Source organism: Gopherus flavomarginatus, chromosome 7 (genome assembly GCF_025201925.1).
Source record: "Gopherus flavomarginatus isolate rGopFla2 chromosome 7, rGopFla2.mat.asm, whole genome shotgun sequence".
In the NCBI taxonomy this organism is placed as follows: Eukaryota; Metazoa; Chordata; order Testudines; family Testudinidae; genus Gopherus; species Gopherus flavomarginatus.
In genome coordinates this window covers 63291908-63312290 of record NC_066623.1, presented here as the reverse complement: position 1 = coordinate 63312290, position 20383 = coordinate 63291908, and positions in this window count along the sequence as shown.

The window sequence follows — 20383 nt, the reverse complement described above, 5'->3', positions numbered from 1 at the left end:
AAGAGACAGCCCCGTCTGCACTAGCAGTGAGGTTCCCCAACTGAGAGCTCAGCTGAAATCACTGAGAACTAGGTGGAACCTCAAGAGACCAACTAGCAGAGATCACAGTGGCAGGTGGCAGCAGAAGGTGATGGCACAAGGCCATTGGTAACAGAGTGATGGAGTGAACAGTGGCACAACAAACAACAGTGGCCAGAGCGAACAGTGAGCAGCTGGAGGAACAAGCAAGGTGCCCTCTTGCCCCCACTGACCAAGGACAACACTGGTGAGTATTAATGAGGCTGTTGAGAATACTGGAGACACAACAAAGTTCATGTGAACAAACATGGCTGTGGCATCATACTTTCTATTTAAGCAAGAGAGACCACACCCTACAAACTGGAGGACAATGTTAAGTGCACTTTCACTTGTTCGGAACCAAGTGTTCAACTTCAGGATGAACAAGACCAGCAAATGCTATCTTTTCGCAAGAAACTCAACTGACTGACTGGAAGCATGTGGTGCAACAGTGAAAGACTCAGCAGTCAAAAAAGTGAAGAACTCTCTCACAACATTCAAAAAAATTGTGTATGTTATCTTGATGACAGTGATAGGCCAGTAGATGCATTTCTAGATGTTCAAGTTATAGAAGATACATCGGCTGCATCTGTGACAACTCACATCTTAGAAGAGTTAAATGCTTGTCAAATGGACCCCGGACAGGTGACTACTTATGCATTTGATGGAGCTGCAAACTTCTCTGGAATTTATGGGGGAGTACAAGCTTTGCTCAGAGAAAAAAGTGTAACCCTAATCTCTCCTATACACACTGCAGAGGCCATCAACTCCAACTAGCACTAGTATGAGTTGCAGACTCTTCAAAAGGCATTTAAAAAGCTATAAATTTAATGTCTTCATTATATTATTTTGTCAGCAAGAGTCCAGAAAAACTGAATATCTTGGAAAATACAAAAGATAAACTGGGGCTGAAGTTCAAATTAGTCCAACCTGTGAAAACCCTCTGATTTTCTCACGAGTGATCCTTGGCTGTTGTCTTAAAATTACTCCAGCCGTTATTACTGGCTTTGGAAAGTATCTACCAAGATGGGATGAATCCAAATGGTGAAGCTAGTGGATTACTTTTACTACTATGTTCAGAGAAAATGATTGCCGTTCTTTCTCTTGTAAGTCTACTGTTGAAACCACTTGGGTCATTAAACAATGCCATCCATGCATCTACTACAACAATAGTAGATCTTTGTCCAGCAATAGAGAGCTATACATTGAAAAACTACTGGAAGAAGCAAAGACTTCAGTCCAGAAGTTGACTAATGTAGGTATTTGTATTGAATCCTTAAGCGAAGAGGACAAGAAGTGTTTGTTAAGACAACTGAAAAAGTACACAGACCTGATTCTTAAAAATCTACAACATGGACTTCTAGATTCTACTCAGCTTCTATGTAGCTTTTATAGATCCCTGTCCTATAAAACACTGACAGCTGAGTGGAGTGAGGCACTACCAGCAATGGGGCTACCATGTGCTCAGGATAGAATAGAGAATTTGAACACAGAGTGGAATATCATACAACAAATGAATGAAGATTTGACTTCAACTTCTTTATCATCATCACTAGTGGCTCGTTCTTTGTGCTATGTTTCCTGGGATGAAAGAAGTAGGAATTCATCTCTTGCTACTCCCAGTCACAACAGCTACAGTTGAGCATTCCTTTGCCTCATTGAATAGAATTGTGTGTTCTGAAAGAAGTTGCCTTCTGCCTGATCGTGTGAATGAACTAATGAGCATATCAGTTGAAGGAATGGAAGTACCAGACACACGAGAAGCCACCAAAGATGAACACAATGCATTTAATAAGTTCATTAACAGAGTTGTGCAAAATTATGACAAGAAATCAGAAGGATGTAGATGTAGTGCTTCATACAAGGCTTGTGTAGCCAACTTTAATTTGTGGGATGGTTTTAAAACATGAGTTAAATCTAATAAAATGGTCATGAAACATTTTTCCGTTTTTACTATGGTGCCATACAGCCCACCTTCACCCTCACGGTCTCACCCCTCATTGGCCCTGACCCGAAACACCCCCCCTAATTTCAGTTCCTGGAGAAAACACTTGGAGTGAGGTGCTATTTCTTTAATACTTGGAGACACTCAGATATTAAAAGGCTGGAAGGCCATAAAAACATCTGGATAGATAAGCTGCTAACAGACAGAAAAGAGCAGCCTATATCACCCTACCACCACCAAAGTGGAAGGAGGGTGACAAACAACACTAAAGTGGCAGCAGGTATTCTCTATCACTCTCCTCAGTCTGTCCCTCCTCCCTCCAACGGATGAAACACTGGTGGGAAGGGTGGCACATGCCCTGGCCCTAATTTTTTGCCCCCTTCTTCCCCTCTATTTCTTATTGAATACCAGTGTTCATTATCTAGCTGGCTAGTTGCTACTCCTGGTCTGTTCCACTGGCACTGTAGCCTCCAAATGCTTCTGGGGACCTGGCAACTCAACACCCCCAGTAGCTGGACTTCACGTTTTCCTCCCCAAGGAACCTTCAAACATGCCAAGATTCTAATCTCTTAAAGCAGATGCCTGGAGTCCTACCTCACAGAAGCAATCCAAGGAGCCCTAGAAGTGGCAGTTCAGCACCATGAGCAAACTGAGTGTGAAAGGAGGCAGCATTCAGGAGAAAATTCCTTAGAAATGGGAGGAGAGTGTGTGTGTGTGCGCACGCACACGCACACACTCTCCTTGGGGACATAGTTAGCAATGCAGAATGGGGAATAACAACAGTATGGACTGTGGTGTCCTGGGAGAAAGGCAGCAGTAAAAGTGGGTGATAGGGTTGCCTAGCTTTCAACCGGAAAGTCCAGTTACCCACAGTAACCAGCCTCTGCCACCGCATGGCAGGAAGAGCAGCAGCTGCGGCTGGAGCCTAGGGGAGCTGCTCTCTGCTCGGCTGCTCACAGAGAGAAGTGGCTGGCTGGTTCCTGATTGGCTCCAGCCTCTCCAGCACAAAGGTAGGTACATGGAGGAGAAGGAATCCTGTCTACTCCCTCTGCCCCGCCGTGCCCCAGTCTCCCTACTGTCACAAAGTGTGGGGGAGTCAGGTCCCTGCACCCCCACTTCCTGCAATTCACCATGACTCTCAGCCAGCCAGTAAAATGGAAGGTTTATTGGACAACAGGAACACAGTCCCAAACAGAGCTTGTAGGTACAACCAGGACCCCTCAGTCAAGTCCTTCTGGGGGGCAGAGAGCTTAGACCTCAGTCCTGGGGTTCCCTCCATTTCCCCAGCCAGCTCCAAAAACGGAAACCCCTCCAGCAGTCTCACCCAGCCTCCCCTCGGCTCCTCCTCCAGCCTTTGTCCAGTTTCCCGAGCAAAAGGTGTCACCTGGCCCCAACCTTCCCTCCTGGGTTCAGGTTACATGCTCAGGTATTGTCCCTCAAGAGAAGTCACACCCTACACAGCCTCACCAATGTAGACTGTCCCAACAAAACTCCCCCGCAACACTCCCCAGTCAATCCACCCCACTCCCTACTCTATCACACTCTGCCCCGGTCCCTTGCGCCAGGGACTGACCCCCATCCCTCCACCTTGCCATGCCACGACTGGGCAGGCAGGCAGGCTCCGCGTCAGCTCCTCCCAGCCAGGCTCTGCAGTTGGCAGGTGAGTCCTGGGACGGGGAGGCAGCGAGCGACGGAGGGAGGGGGAGAGAGGAGCAAGGGGGGCCTGGAGGAAGAGGCAGGGCAGGGCCTCGTGGGAAGGAGCAGGGCAGGCTGTCCAGTTTTCAGCAGTTAGAAAATTGGCAATCCTAGTGGGTGGTGGCATATGAGGAAAGGAGTCAGTGAGGAAAAGAGAACCACGGAAGAGGGGTTACTTGGTGAATGGGGACAGGGAAAAAAGGGAAAGTGATAGAGACTAGTGGGGCAGAGAGGAAGAACAAGATTGAAACAGGATAAATAGCTGGTGGTGGGGCAGAGACAATGAAAGGGAGAATGAACAGATTGAAAAAAGAAAGATGGGAGTGAAAATAAGGCCTGGTCTACACTATAAAGTTAGGTTGGCGTAAGCCAGCCTGCACACAGAGGAACAGGAAAGGATGGGATGATGGGTAGGGGGAGAGGTGTAAAAGTGACTTGCAAATGAAACCTAAGCACTGAGAGAAGCCTCCCTAACATGTACTGAGCAAATTTCTCATACCTCAGTTTCAGCTAATTGACAGGAATAAATGTGTATCTAAAGTAAGTAAAAGTCTTCATAGTATGGGATATCTGAGAGGGGTCAATTACTTAAACTCAGCTCCTCAAAATAATATTTATGTTTATGCAATATGCAGTTATACTTAGTGGGGCAAGCGAGCGTAATATAATGCAATAACTGTACACACACTGGGGAAGGGCCAAAAGCAAATATCTTACTCACACTATTACTTTCATTGGGCTTGGTTCTTCTCTCAGTTAGACCCTCACTCCAGCAAACACTGCCTTAAAATATTCTTATAGAAGTGGTATTACGGTAGCAACTAGAGGCCTCAACTTTGATTGGAACCATTGCTCTAGGCACTGTATAAACACATAGTAAGATGAAGTTTTGCTTGAAATATCTGACAATATAGAGAGAAGGCGGGAGAAAGTAAGTATTTTTATCCCTACTTTACAGATGCGGGAAACTGAGGCACAGAGCAATTCAAGGCCAGATTTGTAAAGGTATTTAAGCATCTGAAGATGCAGATAGGTGCCTAGTGGGATCTTCAAAAGCATTTAGGTGTCTAACTCCCATTGTCCCAAGAACTTAGATTACTTGAATCCCTTAGCCACAAACCATCCTTTTTATCCCATACAGGTGTGTATAGGAGTTAACAGCAATTACTGAAGTGAATAGCAATACATCAGTTTAAACCCAGAGTGAGAGGAGAACCAGGCCCTTTGCTTTCCATGGGATAAGTCATGTGGCTGAGGTAAGAAGGGTGCAGTTTAGTTATATTTGATACAGTTATGGAAAGTATTTTATTTTCTAAATTCATATTATTCATTTCCCCCATTATTTTACAAACTTTAATCAGTAATAAACTACAGTGCTCAAAACCATCATTCTATGACTGGAAAATTAATCATGTAGAAACATTTTCTTACTCCAATCAAGTTACATGCCTAGAATTGGTTTATAAAAAACAGATGTTTACATTCTTTTTCCCCTTCAACACTGACGTCATAAGAAGAAAGTACATAACCAGAGCTGTGCAAAATGTTCACAATAAAACCAAACACCATGGAGAACTTGCCTTGTGTAGAACTTCACTGGCAGAAAACTCAAACCAGGTTAGTCAAAATGCTCACATATCCTCTGAATAAAGATGCGTCCAAGCCACAAAATTGGAATACAAATTTTGAATACTTCAGAGACTGGAAGTATTGGATCTAGGATTTTGGGTCAGTTATTTATAAAGATAAGTTCCTGTTAATGTTTTTCCTCACGCAAAGAGCAGCCATATACTCTCATTGTTGTAACTTTTAAATTAAGGGGAAGGGGAGAAAGAACAGAAGTAATGTCTTCATGAGAAAGTAGTTTATCTCCTCTGTAACATACTGCAGCAACTCCTAAAACAAAATGTCTTTCACGTGGACAAAGTTCTTAAAAATTTAAAGGTACAGTACAGGGAAAAATAAAATAAACTACAGTTTCATTAGAAGAAGAGCTGATATATTTAGATTGCCTAACAGTTTCCCTTATATAAGATTCTTATTTGTTTTGCTTTCTGTTAGAATCTCGAACACCTTCCCTGTTTGCAGAAGGCCTTTGAAATTTGCAGGAGCAAAGTCCTCTGGCTAGAGAAGTGCTTTTATCATTGTCCCATGAAATTCCATTCACGTTTTGCTCAGGTACAATCCATTGAAAAAAAAATCACCATTTTTCATCTGAAACTTGCATTCTACAGGAAAGTGTTAGCAGCATGCCAAAATCATAACTGAACATGAACATTCTAAGGACAGATCCAGGCCACTGCTAAAGCAACAGCCACAGTGGGAACAACTTGAAGCTGCCAGACCAGTTGTAACAGGACGGGGAAGGGAAGAGAGCCAAGCCAGGTTCCCTCTGACTAATCCCTTGGACCTAGCACACCATTCCAGTGGTCCATCCCACACTGCAGCACTGTATGGTACTGAAGGCAGATGCGCCACAGCTCATGGATGAGGCGGTTGAGGAAGGAGAAAGGCTCTGGATTGTGCCCACTTCAACTACTCTAGCATCTTCCCCCATTCCTCATCCCTCTCTCCCCCTCTCTACTAAATGTAGTTAGCCCTGTACCCGAGTAGTAATCTATAGTCCAAAGCTGAAAGGCTCAAACCCTTCTCATGCTGCATTGTAAGAGAATTGTCACAGTTGCCTGTAACAGAATTTGGTTTGACTGTTGTTTTTTTAAAGGCACACCCAGGTAATTACACACAAAAAGACTACATATCAAGAACTTTACTTAGTTTGCAAAATCAAGCACTGAGAAGTTAACAATGGCCAGATTTGCGATTGTCCATGCAGTCTCAATTCTTCCTTTTTATGTGTTTGCATTATAATATCGTCACTAATTTCTTCATTTCCTGACTTTTAAGCACTTAATCATGTAACCTTAATGTTCTTTTAATGTGTGCTTTTTGCATGGAATTTGTCTGGTTATCCTAGGTCTCAGGTTAGGAAGAGAAAATAAAAAAATTGGACCTGATTATCTACTGCTTTGCACCTAGCACAGTCATTCACATCTATATACAGTGAGTATATAATGGCACCAAGGCCAGCTCCAGGCACCAGCGCAGCAAGCAGGTGCCTGGGGCGGCCAATGAAGAGGAGTGGCACGGTTGGCTCTTCGGCTGCAATTTGGCAGAGGGAAGGACCCACCACCGAATTGCCCCGCCGATCATGATTACAGGGTTGTTTTTTCTTTCTCCCCGTCGCTTGGAGTGGCAAAGACCCTGGAGCCAGCCCTGAATGGCACCATTATAGGTTGGCAGCATTTTTATATGTGCTTTGCACAGCTGTAAATGATTACACCAGGTGCAATACAGTAGAGTATTAGACCCATTGATTTCTCTTCTCCCCCAACAGGTCTCAAATATAATACCAACAAAATGTCCAAGAAACGCAATGTACTATTACGGAAGATAGGCGGGATCAGGTATTAGAAAAGTGATATAATGGCTTTCACATTTAGGCAACAAGTTTGAATTCTGCTCAGGTCTTTTGGTTACTGAAAATTGTTACCTTCTAATGCCTGCCTATGGGAAATGAGTTTCTTGTTGAAGTCCAGTTCACAGTGAATAAGTGTCCAAACTTCAGAAACCACTGAAAATGTTTTCTGTTTTCCTTTGAAGCTAAATATCAAAACAATTGTATTTAAAGCTCTCGTTACTCTTAACTACACAACAATCTGCCATTATAAAAATACACAAGATTCTTCCTCTCTCAGATCCCACGGACCACACTCAGCAGGCTACATCTACCAGAACCTTTTCTCATGATGCTGCCTCTTTGGTCAGAAATCTCTGCACGTACAGCAGATGCTTTAGACCATTTGGCCATAGGCATTTGACAAATTTCCTCACATATTATAAACATAAAACTCTTCTTCCCACACCTCCTCCAAATCCCATCTTCTTTCTTTATTTGAATTTGATTCTTTGTTTTAAAGAAAGATGGAATCACTGTTTTTAGTTTGGGGTATCTAGCGATTGAGTCTCTCTGCAAGAATATATCCTGTATATAGACACACTGTTAGTTAGGAGAGATTACATATGGAATTATCCACTTTATAAAATGTGTGCAAAACTTTCTTATGTAAGTATTAAGCTGTCACTTATGTTTTTATATATTTTAGGTATACACACACTAGTTATTGATATAAGCCTAGATAATCATGCACTTGTAATAAGATCAAATCATTACTCTATAAATTCAACATGAAGTGATGTTTTGGGGTGTGATTTCCAGTTTCTCACAAGCTAAAACAAAAATAATTGGAAGTGTTATGGGTGATGCATACACAGTATTTGGCATGGATAGGGTTAAAATGTCACCCATGAACAGGAATGCTACAACAGGTTTTTGCCCTTGTTGCATTTACTGCTAACATACTTTAAGGTCAGAAGGGACCATCATGAACCTTGCAGGCTGAAGCTCCTTGCTCTGTTATGAAGCGCAAACAGAGGTTAAAAGGGGAAAGGGTTGAGGAATTGTTCTTTGGTTAAGTGGACAAACACTAGGACTCAGATTCACACAGAGACCAAAAAAAGAGAAGGCCTTTCCATTTTGCAGCGGATTTTCTTATATAGATATCACCATGTGAATTGAGGGTACAAAACCTAGAAGTTTTGCAATTAAACCTGGACCATTTCCAGCCAGCAACTTCCACTTCTAGAGCTGTGGAGGGGGCCCAGCTTTAACTCGTTGTGATTTTAGAACAAATCGCTGCTTTCCTGTTCTTTCCTCTCTCTCTGGCCAAAACATTGCCCATTATAGCTAAAACTCTCCTTAAAACAACCACCACCACCACCACCCTCCACAGTGCATCCCATTCAGAATGAGATGAAAGAAGATAGTGTTGGTGTTTCCCTAGGTTTCACCAGCTGTAAACTCTCACATTTGCTAGCGTCTGCATCAGCATCAAGAACCCTAAACATTCAAAAACCTCAAGTTTATACAACATAGTAAGTGTGGGGTTCTTTTTATTTGTCTCCTGATGTTTAATTTTTCAGAGTACAATTGGGTCATAGTTACAAACTTTTCTCCACAATCATAATGGCTAGAAACTTTCACTAAAAAATAAAAATAAACCAAGATTCTCACAGAACCACTTTTGTCTAGTACCTGGGGCTTTAAGTAAAACATCAACTATTGAGAGAGCTGGCAACACTGATCAAATAGTGAGGTTCTGATCTGAATTTTCCAAAAATTCAGGTATATTTGGATCTTGGGTTTCCAAACAGGGTAACTACACAGCTTATATCCTCCAGCTCTCAACTTCTAAGTTTTGGGATGTTTGGTTCCAGAGTTCTGTTTTGAACCCATTCATACTTTGTATCACATCTTACTACACCCTGAAACGTTGGTACTTCTAGCCTCACCTCTGCATTGTAAGCCCAACCACCATTATTAGAGAGTCAAATTTTTACATGGCTTTGGCAATCAGTGCATTATAGCATATGATGACACGAAGGAAGATGTGCAGAACTTAGCAGTCATAGACATACTGTAAATGTTTATGGAATGGCATTGCACAGCCTTTAATGTAGATGTTGCAAAAATCTGAATATTTTATGGCAAATGTTTCACACTCCAGTGATCCCCAAAAAATCACATGAAGATTTAATCTTTTACCATTTTCAATCTCCTTCCTTCTCTACCCTACAGAAGTTTTCTTATATATAAATGTCATTTTGATTCACAGCCAAAACCTGGAAAAACATCACCGCATGTAATAAGAGAATAAAAAAGCTAGCTGTAGGCAGCATGAGGTACTGGGGACATGAGGAGTTTAACAATCGATGTGCACAAGCCACAAGAATCAGTGCACATTTTTTAAATTTTCCACAGTGCATGGGGTTTTGACTGAGTATGTATGCTCATATTTTCTAAGTGAAATAACTTCTTTCAATTGTAAAATACCATTTATTTTACGAAACCAGGATTGTGCAGTGGTCAAAACATGGAAGTGGATGTCAAGAGCCCAAGTTCTATTTCTGGTTGTGTTGCAGACTTGCTGATGCTATTATTTAATGTTTGTGTTACAGTGGTGCTTGAAGGCCACAGCCAAGTTGGGCCCCAGTGTGCTTCACCCTGTACAAACATATAACTGTCAGTTCCTGCCCTAAAGAGCTTACAGACAAGATAAGACATCAGGGGTGGCTCTAGGTAATTTGCCGCCCCAAGCACGGCAGGCAGGCTGCCTTCGGCGGCTTGCCTGCAGGAGGTCCCCGGTCCCGCGGATTCGGCAGCAACCTGCGGAGGTCTGCCGAAGCCGCAGGACCAGCGGACCCTCTGCAGGCACGCCGCCGAAAGCAGCCTGCCTGCCACCCTTGCGGCGACCAGCAGAGCACCCCCCGTGGCTTGCCACCCCAGGCATGCGCTTGGTGTGCTGGTGCCTGGAGCAGCCCCTGCAACACATAATGGGTGGAGAAGATTAAAAAAAATGGTTGGACAGACAGGGTAACAAATATTATAAGTTTGTTTAACCTTGGGCAACTGATGGTCACTACCTCTTTTCCTAGGTTGTTACTGGGGCCCCAATCATTATAGAATCTGAGCACTTTACAATTATTAATTTATCCTTACAAAGTTCCTGAGAGATTGGGTAGCATTATTCCCATTTTACATATAGAGAACTGAGGCACAGAGAGATTAACTGATTTACTGAAGGTCACATGGGAAGTTTGGGGCAGCTGCAGGAAATGAATCCAGTTCTCCTAAGCTGCAGTCCGATGCCTTAAAACCATCCTCCAACCCTCCACTGTTGTCTCAGCTTCTCCAGCTGTAAAATAGGATAATGTTTCTGTCTCTCTCAAGAATGTTAGGGACGTTCATAAAAGTTTTTTACATGATTTGAGTCCACTGGTCATCAGGGACTACTGAAGTTCAAAGTAATGTCAGTTTTGCTTTATCATTTGTTTCAGATGTAACCATATCCCAGGCTTTTTTTTTTTTAAATGTAAACATCTCAGTAAAAGGTTCCTTCCTTCTCAAATCTCTGTCAACTGCTATTCATTTTTAAAAGCTTCTTAAGAGCCTAATTATTAATAAACAAAATATTGTTTTGAGCTATTATTTGTAAGAGGCTTTGTTGGTATTCTGCAGTGTAAAAAGAATTCCCAAATAAAAAATCATTTTCTTTTAAACCTACAATCCAAAACACTTGCCTGGTCTGGAAATCTCAGCACTGAGTGTAAATATCTGCTTCAAGAACTGAATATTTTAAATGATCCAATCTCGTGTCATTCTTTCTGAAAAGAAGAAAGTAGTCTCATATCTTGAAAGCACAGATGAAACCATTCTATGAAGTTCGTATTCAAACCCAAATTTCCACAAAGATTACATGTCCAAATCCAGGGTTTTTAATTCCTACACACAAGAGTATATGCTATTTTTTTATATGCAGGCAACTCAAACTTGCATGTCTACCTAGCCACACATTCATGCAAATTTTACTTGTACTCACACACGCTGGCTGTGGTGCGTGCAAGATGGACACTTACAAAAGTACATTAACAACTTTATGCACCCACTTGAATAAATGGGTCATGAATCCCATTAGATTTAAAGGAGATGTGGTACACGTGACCAGTGCAAGTAACTTTTTTTAGTTTACTACCAGTTCTAGAAAAAAAATTGTTTCAGGTAACCCTAAAATCAACTTTTTTGGAATTTTTGCCTAATCAAAAAATACCCATTTTCAGTTGAATTAAATGTTTTGTTTAACCCAAAACTAAATATTTTGCATCAGTGTTAGGCATTTTTAGAATAGAGGAAATTTGGAAAGAAACGGCTAAATTTACAAAGGGGATTTAGACCGCATTCATAAAACAGAGGAGAAGGTAGTGGTAGCGGTGCATCCCTTATAGCCATTAGTCCAGTACTTAGGGCACGCACTTGGGAAGGGGCAAGCCTTGGGTTCAAGCCCCTGCTCCACAGTGAGAATTTGGACCTCCGTCTCCAAGGTTTTACTCCCTCCCAGGTGAGAGCCTAATCACCAGGCTACTGGCTATTCTGAGAAAGGGCCCTTTCAATCTTTCCAGCTTTGTATACATATCAAGATTTTACCAAAAATGCAGGACTCATGTTTCTACAAATATTATAAAATAACTTCACTGCAACTATATGAACATCCGAGACCGACATATCAGAGCCACTTGACATACTATAGTATGCATGCTCTACACTTGAAAAAGTGCTCATCTGTCTATAAAGGACATATCCATCCAATTTCTCCTAGACATGTCCTCCCAAGTACAGTATGATGGAAAGAGTGATTCTATATCCCTATGTCAGTTTATGTTTATTTTTACATATATTTTGATGTAACAAGATGTTACCTGTTTACTTATAACATTTTTGCTGCTTTTGCAAACTGAGTAGGTTCCCATTGGATGTAAGAATGTGTCTTGCTTCCAAAATACTGGAATTTTTGCAAAACTTTTAGAGCATTATTCTAACTAATTTGAAATTCTAAAACTTTTTATGCCAGATTGTTATGCGATTACTATTAACATAGGCTGGGATTTTCAAAGGGAACTAAGAAAGCTAGGAATTCAGATCCCATTGAAAAAAAAAATCAATGGTCAAAAAAGAAGTGCTAGCTAGTGCTAGTTTAGCAAAGAATACTACTTCCATCTACTGGCAGATTAGAATAAGATATCTTTGGAAAATGATTACAGAAAAGAGGATTTTTTTTGATCCTTTGTTTGGATTAGTATAGTACACAATACGGAGCCAACTCCATATGATGCCATAGCTAAGGTTGAAACTAACTTTATATTATAATCAATTTTGATGTACACTCATCCTTTCCGAAAATACATATTTTCTGTAGCTATTTTACACTGTGGTCTCCTGCTTGAGGATAATTTTTGGAGAAAGCAAGTTTAATCAGGCAAACTGATTTGGCGATCTGAAAGCCTGGGGAAAAAATCATTTTTTCCTTTTTAGAAGAGTCTTTAATATTTACTTAAAACATCACATCTTTAAAATGCCTTGAGCCAGAAATGCCACATTTGTTTTATTAATCTGTCCTTAATAAACTCTAGTGTCTGTGTATTTTTGGAAGGTCTGGTGAATAATCTATGGCCACTGGAACCTCTGATAAAATCCACAGAATCTGTGTCAAATTCTGTAAAATCACAAGGCAAACTCAAGTATTTCAAGTCCAAAAGAGCTACTTGTAGACCTCTTAAATTTTGAAGCAAACCAGCTACATCGAAGAAACATCTCATAGATTTGAAGGAACTTTGCTGCAGTACCAGTAACCCAGTTCTACAATCCTTTATGTTAAAAGTAAGCAACATCCTTTCCTAGGTTATTCAATACCTAGCCAAACTCAGCACCGGGACAAAAAGCAGCTGAAGTGATGCCAGTAGGAAGGGGAAAGCATTTCAAAGAACTTGTGTCTTCTATAACATCCCCTCTACCGAATGCACCTGTCTTTAGCTAATTATATTAATCCTTAATCTTGAGGTCCTTTTAGACTCCTCTGCACTACTGAATGTCCAAATATTGTTTGGTGTCAAAAAGTGCCCACTTCCATTTATAAATGGGCAAAAGTCCACCTCCATCTAGGCCAGTCCAAAGTGGCAAACCTCCCCCCCCACCACACACACACCCATAAACGTACTCCCCTTGCACCTACCCATGGAGGGCCAAATCCTGTACGCTATACTGAAATTAAGGGGAGTTCCCCACCACATTCACACAAGGACTGCAGGATTCATCCCTTAGTTCTGATCTCAGATGCAATAAGGCAGCCTTCCTGTACACTTCTCTGTGGAGTTAGCTGGTTTAACTACTTTGCACATTATTAAATATCCTGTTTTAAACCTCTTCATTGATACAGTGCTAAATAACCTCAGACACTCAAAGAGTGTTTCCCTGCCTTTTCAATAAGCTAAGTACACAGAGTTTATAGCACTAATTTTTTTTTAAGAATCTGACAGTTCAGTTTTTACAATTAAGTCCTATGGTGGCCTTTAAAATTCTGCTAGACTGTAATTTAGCACCTCACTAATGGTTACCCAAGTGTAATTTTCCAAAAAGACTAGGAACCTGGAGAGCAGTTTCATTACCAACATAGATTCCATTCTACACACTCATGCTCTTTAATAACATAATGGAGACGCTCTTAAAACCAGGAATGTGTTCCATGCTTTTTTAAGTTTAATGTGTACAATCTATGCTCCTTTTCTGGATAGTGGGAGGCATCTGTGATGCCTTCTATTTTCCAGGGATAGATGGATGAGTTAAAAGACCCAAGCCTTTACTCACAGTGGAGCGTCCAAGACAGTTTGCAACACTTCCCCCTGCCCTTTTCCAGGGTCAGTAAGTTGTATGGGCCCATGATGCCCGTGCTTCACCAATATGAGAGCACAGGGGCCCAGCTCCACCAAAGTTCGGGGCCAGGTCTCTCCCCCAGCCCTGCCTGCTGCCCCTGGGTGCCTCCCCGGAGTGTCTCCTGGCCCCACCTACCCAGGACCGGCGCTAGTATTTTTAGCGCCCTAGGCGCACGGCCATTTCGCCGCCCCACGCGCTGGTGCCGCAGCTTTGGTAGACCTGCCACAGTCATGTCTGCGGAGGGTCCGCTGGTCCGCAGCTCCAGTGGAGCTGCCGCAGTCATGCCTGCAGGAGGTCCACTGGAGCCGCGGGAGCAGTGGACCGTCCACAGAAATGCCTGCGGCAGCTCCACTGGAGCCGTGGGACCATGGGACCCTCCGCAGGCACAACTGCGGCAGGTCCACCGGAGCTGCCTGCCGCCCGCCCCCCCCCCGGCAAAATGCCACCCCCCAATAATCCTGCGCCGTAGGCGATTGCCTAGGCCGCCTAAATGGAAGCGCCGGCCCTGCACCTACCGCTCCCAGATGATTTAAAAGGGCCCAGAGCCCCCACTGCCACCACCAGCAGTGCAACGGGGCTAAGGCGACTTCCCTGCCCACCTGCTCAGCTTTCTGTGGCCTCTAGGGGGTGACATGCCTCCACATGCTGCCCCCACCCCGAGTGACAATTCTGTCAGCTGCAGCCAATGAGAGCTGCAGCGGTAGTGACTGCGGACACCAGCGCGTGGAGATCCCCCCGCCTAGGAACTGCAGCCAGAGGGGGGTGCGTGTCACTTTCAGGAGCTACCTGAGTTAAGCGCTGCACCCCAACTCCCGGCCCAGACCCCAAACTCCAGCAGGGAGCAGCGGGGTTCCTCCAGGGTGGCCAGGAGCGGCAGGATTCCTCCCTGCCATCCGGGATGGCTGGGAGCTGCAGGGGGCTCCCAGCACCTAGGCCAGTGGGGGTACCCTGCAGCTCCCTGCCTCGGGGCTGGCTGAAGTCACGGAGGTCTTTGGAAGTCACGAATTCTGTGACTTCTGTGACCTCCATGACTAAAGCGCAGCCATACAAATAGTTACTTACTTAACTCAAGGGGCAGAAGTCTGTATAGTGATGAATCATGTGGGTGTCAATGTATCACCACATGCTGGATTTTTTGTTTTTCAATTCACCTATTACAAAAACCAGGAAACCATGCGCACATGACCATGCGCCCCCACACACAGAGTTAAAAAAGCATTATTGAGGCTGCAAAGTTAAGCACTCAAAAGTTAGGAAATAACAGAATTAAGGTTGTCTGTGCAGTCTTAATTCAGGTCCTTTGTGTGTATGCATTAAGAAACAGTCTTTAATTACATGCTATTTTTTCCTCTGCCTCTTAAACTACCCAGGATGGATCTGCTCTGCGGATGACTCAGGGTTGTGTGCTGAAGCAGGCTGTTGTCTGTAGGACCCCTGCCTTGTTTTTTTTACAGAGTCTGGAAGATGTGTAGTCAATGAGTGTCATAAACAGATAGCTAAGGGTTAATGTCTCTTTCACCTGAAGCACCTGACCAGAGGACCAATCAGGAAACCGGATTTTTTCAACTTTGGGTGGAGGGAAGTTTGTGTCTGAGTCTTTGTCTGTCTGCCTGCTTTCTCTGAGCTTTGGAGAAGCAGTTTCTACTTTCTAGTCTTCTGTTTCTAAGTGTAAGGACAAAGAGATCAGATAGTAAGTTATATGGTTTCTTTTCTTTGGTATTTGCATGAATATAAGTGCTGGAGTGCTTTAATTTGTATTCTTTTTGAATAAGGCTGTTTATTCAATATTCTTTTAAGCAATTGACCCTGTATTGTATCATCTTAATACAGAGACCATTTATATGTATTTTTCTTTCTTTTTATATAAAGCTTTCTTTTAAGACCTGTTGGAGTTTTTCTTTACTTCAGGGAAATTGAGTCTGTACTCACCAGGGAATTGGTGGGAGGAAGAAATCGGGGAGATCTGTGTGTTGGATTGCTAGCCTGATTTTGCATTCCCTCTGGGGGAATAGGAAAGTACTTTTTGTTTCCAGGATTGGGAACAGAGAGGGGGAGTCTCTCTGTGTAGTTTCACAGAGCTTATGTCTGTGTATCTCTCCAGGAGCACCTGGAGGGGGGAAGGGAAAAAGGATTATTTCCCTTTGTTGTGAGACTCAAGGGATTTGGGTCTTGGGGTCCCCAGGGAAGGTTTTTCAGGGGGACCAGAGTGCCCCAAAACACTCTAATTTTTTGGGTGGTGGCAGCAAGTACCAGGTCCAAGCTGGTAACTAAGCTTGGAGGTTTTCATGCTAACCCCCATATTTTGGACGCTAAGGTCCAAATCTGGGACTAAGGTTATGATAATGAGGCAAGACAGAAACCCCTCCACAAATTAGGCACACTATAAAGGGAACATAATATGGTACATTTTCCCTTATAGATGCACACTTCTTTGCTCTTTTTATTCTCCTTCACACCTCCTCTTTCTTCAATAGATTCTCCACATGGCCTCTTTTGTGCCTCACATCAAAAGTAAATAGAAGCTGCAGCTACTCAATACCTCTGAAAAACAGACTACATATTTTTATAAGCTTCCGCATCTTTTCATATTCATTTACATCTGTATTTCCTGTTTTGGACTGGAATCAGAAGAGAAAGTGTCAAAATACTATGAGGAAATCCATCCTCAAACAATTTCTAGCTCTTCCAGAAGCAGATGGTACTAGAAATATTGCTATGAAACTGGTTTTCTTAAGATTTGCAACGCCAGTAGGTTCCGATAATATTTTACAGCTATATAGCAGCATTCACAAAAGTGAATAAGAATACTATTATTCCTATTTAACATATGGGGAAATGAGGCATAGAGGTGGAGTGATTTGTGCAAGATTACACATACATAGCAAGTCTGAAGCAGCGCTGAGATAAGAAGTTTCTCTGCTCTAACCAGTAAACCAGCAGACATACTGCTCTATACCATGGATGAGAATCAAAACTTGCATGCACTGCTTACATGAATCAAAATTACCAAGCCTTTCTAGGTGCACCCTTCACTAACAGAGATGAAGAAGAAAATGATTATAGAAAAGAAAGGATGGCATCTTTCTAATATACAATATTCAGTGCCAAAATATATGTGAAGTTGTAAAATCTCACAGTTGTGTTACTACTGGATAGAGAAGTTGTCCTGCTTTATTTCATTTTGCTACTCCAGCATCATAAGTAAGCATCCAATAACATTCCAGAGAGACTGTGAAAGAGGATAAGAGAGGGAGAAGAGTTTTTGTAGAAGAAAAGCAAGATACCATATCAGCTCTCTAACTCAAATAGGGTTACTTGAGCTCTGGGTGAACTGGAACTAACCTAAACTTTTGCTTGAATAATGGGAAGCCATGTTACAGCTTTTAGCGAGCAATAGGCCCAAACACACACAACTAGATCAGAACCCCCTGAAATCTGGGGACGTTTGGATCCAGAAATTATCTTTGCTCAGTAAGTCTTTCTGGGCATTCAAAACTTTTAATTAACTCTTGTCTCCATTTCTTTTCCTTTCTGCATGCCTCTCCACTTCCTGGTTCTTTCAGAACTCAACTCAGAAGTGCTGGAACTCATAAGAAAGGCTGTTCCTATGGTATTTCTGGTCTGACCAAAAACAGGCGGTGTCTGAAAACTTGTCATAGGTTTAACCTCCACTCTGAACTTTAGGGTACAGATGTGGGGACCTGCATGAGAACCCCTACGCTTAATTACCAGCTTAGATCTGGTTGCTGCCACCACCCAAATCGTTTAAAACAGCTGTTTATGAGTCATTTGGGAAACTCTGTCTTCCCCCGCAAAATCTCTCCCTCTCAAGTACTGTAACCCTTCCCTGGGTAACCTTGAGAGACTTCTCCACCAATTTCCTGGTGAACACTGATCCAAACCCCTTGGATCTTAAAACAAGACAAAAATTAATCAGGTTCTTAAAAAAAGAAGACTTAATTAAGGAAAAGAGGTGAAAGGAATACCTCTGAGAGATTAGCATGCAAGATACTCTCACAGACAACAGATTCAAAACACAGAGGATGTTCCCCTGGGCAAAAACCTTAGTTACACACAAGAAAACCCAATTTGACTATCCCTCTAATGCAAAAAGACAAAGTCACAAAAGGAAATAAATATAAGCTAACTCATTCCTTCTCTAATACTCACTACCCTGGTTGATTCCTGGATCTTTTCACTCCAGCAGAGAAATTAATAACAGAACAAAAGGAAGAACTTCCCTCCTTCCTCTTGAAGTATCTTGTCCCCCCACTAGTTCTTCTGGTCAGGTGTCAGCTAGGCTAGGTGAACTTCTTAACCCTTAACTGTCTGTTTATGACAAAACTTGTAATCAAGTTTGCAAGATTTCAAACTCAGTTTTCCATATTCAGGAAGATGAGATGGTTTATATGAAGTCTGTCAAGCATCCACAATCATAGGTGTTTTTCCAAATAGAACTTTCAACCTTTTCAGCCTTGCCCAAGACAAAGACTACTTAAGTTAACAGGGTCTTTCCATTGCCTGCAATGGACTTTCAGTCAGGCCCTATATGGCCACTTCAAAGTGCATCACCACAGCACAAGCTAAGCCCCACAGTGAAATTGTTAAAAATAGTTACAACCAACATTTTCGCTTGGCAAGGGGTTGTAATGATAGCTGTCACTTGTTCGGTGCCTCTACCTATAACAAAGTTTTGCCAGTACCAGGCCACAAATTAGAATTCTTGCAGAGACTGACATATAGGAGAGAACTATGACTGACTAGCTGGTCTGAAGCCAAACCAGAGGGGCATGTGAAATAAGTAAGACCATTCTACTCTTACTTGGTTGAATGATTACACCCTGAATAAAAAATGGGTTGTGAGCACTAAAGAGTTTGCCTACCCTAGTCCGACAGGGTAACAGCTTCCAAGTTTCTCTAAGAAAACTAACACTGCTACATTTAAACAAACAAGTTGCTGTTTACAAAACAGAATGTTTTTGTCAGGCCATCCACACCAGGAGATTTACCTGTTGGATTGAGGTTTCCGGCTCAGATGCTGGAAGCAAAGGGTTGTTTAGTGGTTAGAGCTTGGAACTAGCAGTCCGGACTTCTCACATCTATTCCTGCCGACCATGCAATTCGAGGAAGTGAGGTAACATCTTCTATTGGACCAACAGAGCTACCCAGAGCTGAAGAAGAGCGTGTCTCTTTCACCAACAGAAGTTGGTCCAATAAAAGATATTACCTCACCTACCTTGTGTCTCTAATATTCTGGGACCAACACTGCAAACTATTATGTAATACATTGAGCCAGTCATTATGGGCCTGATCCAAAAACTATCGAAGTCAATAGGAATCTTTCATTGACTCTAATGGCTTGTAGGTCAGATCCTTAGTCTTGTTAGTACCCAGCTTCCATAGCAGAGAAGCAAGATACTGCAGCTGAACTTTCAAAATTGGGTTATAGAGTATTTTGGAACTTAATGGTTACAGTCCAGGTTCTGACACCCTTACTCACACTGAGTAGTACCGAACCTTACTCTGGGCATGGTCCCATTCAAACCAATGCTACTACACCCTGAGTTTGATACTACTCAGCATGGATTAGGTTATCACAGTTTAGCTCTAGGCTTACATTAGCATTTTCAGGTCTCATAGTTATGTATTCCATTTCTGATCTTAGGTTTTCTGCAACCATTAAAGATGAGATTTTGTTTTTGCTTCTCTTGCACCACATAACCATTGTAATAACTCACAGTTTTTGTACAGAGGGCATCTTACACTAAAATTTAAGTAAATCCTCATGTCAAATTACTACAGCATCGGATGTTTTCATGCATGTAAGCAGTAACTCACAGAACACAGTTAATTCCTTAAACTGTTTTGTTTAAGAGGATCTGAATGTACATAGGCAAGCACTTCAGTAGATGTCTCATTTCTCAACTCAAAAATAAAAAGCAAAAACATACTTAACTGAAAAGAGCAATGCTACTCTAAGATTATAAGACCACAAGTAACAGTTCCCCCTGTTATAGAGGGATGTAGGTACATGCATTTCTATTCATAATACTATTTATACAAATATGATACAACCTTTATTGAATTTATCCTTGCATAAAATCCTCACTTAAGTCATGAGTAAAAACGTGTATGGTGTGCTCGTACTTGTCTCCATTTCCACATATCCCTAAGCCATCCAAAAGTTCAGCATGGTTTGCCATTTTTGCTCAAGAGCACCACAAGAACTGAAACAACAGGGTTGCTGGTAAGGTCAATACTAAAGCATATTGAGCTGTGCAAGGAGGACTCTTGTGCCTACCAGAACT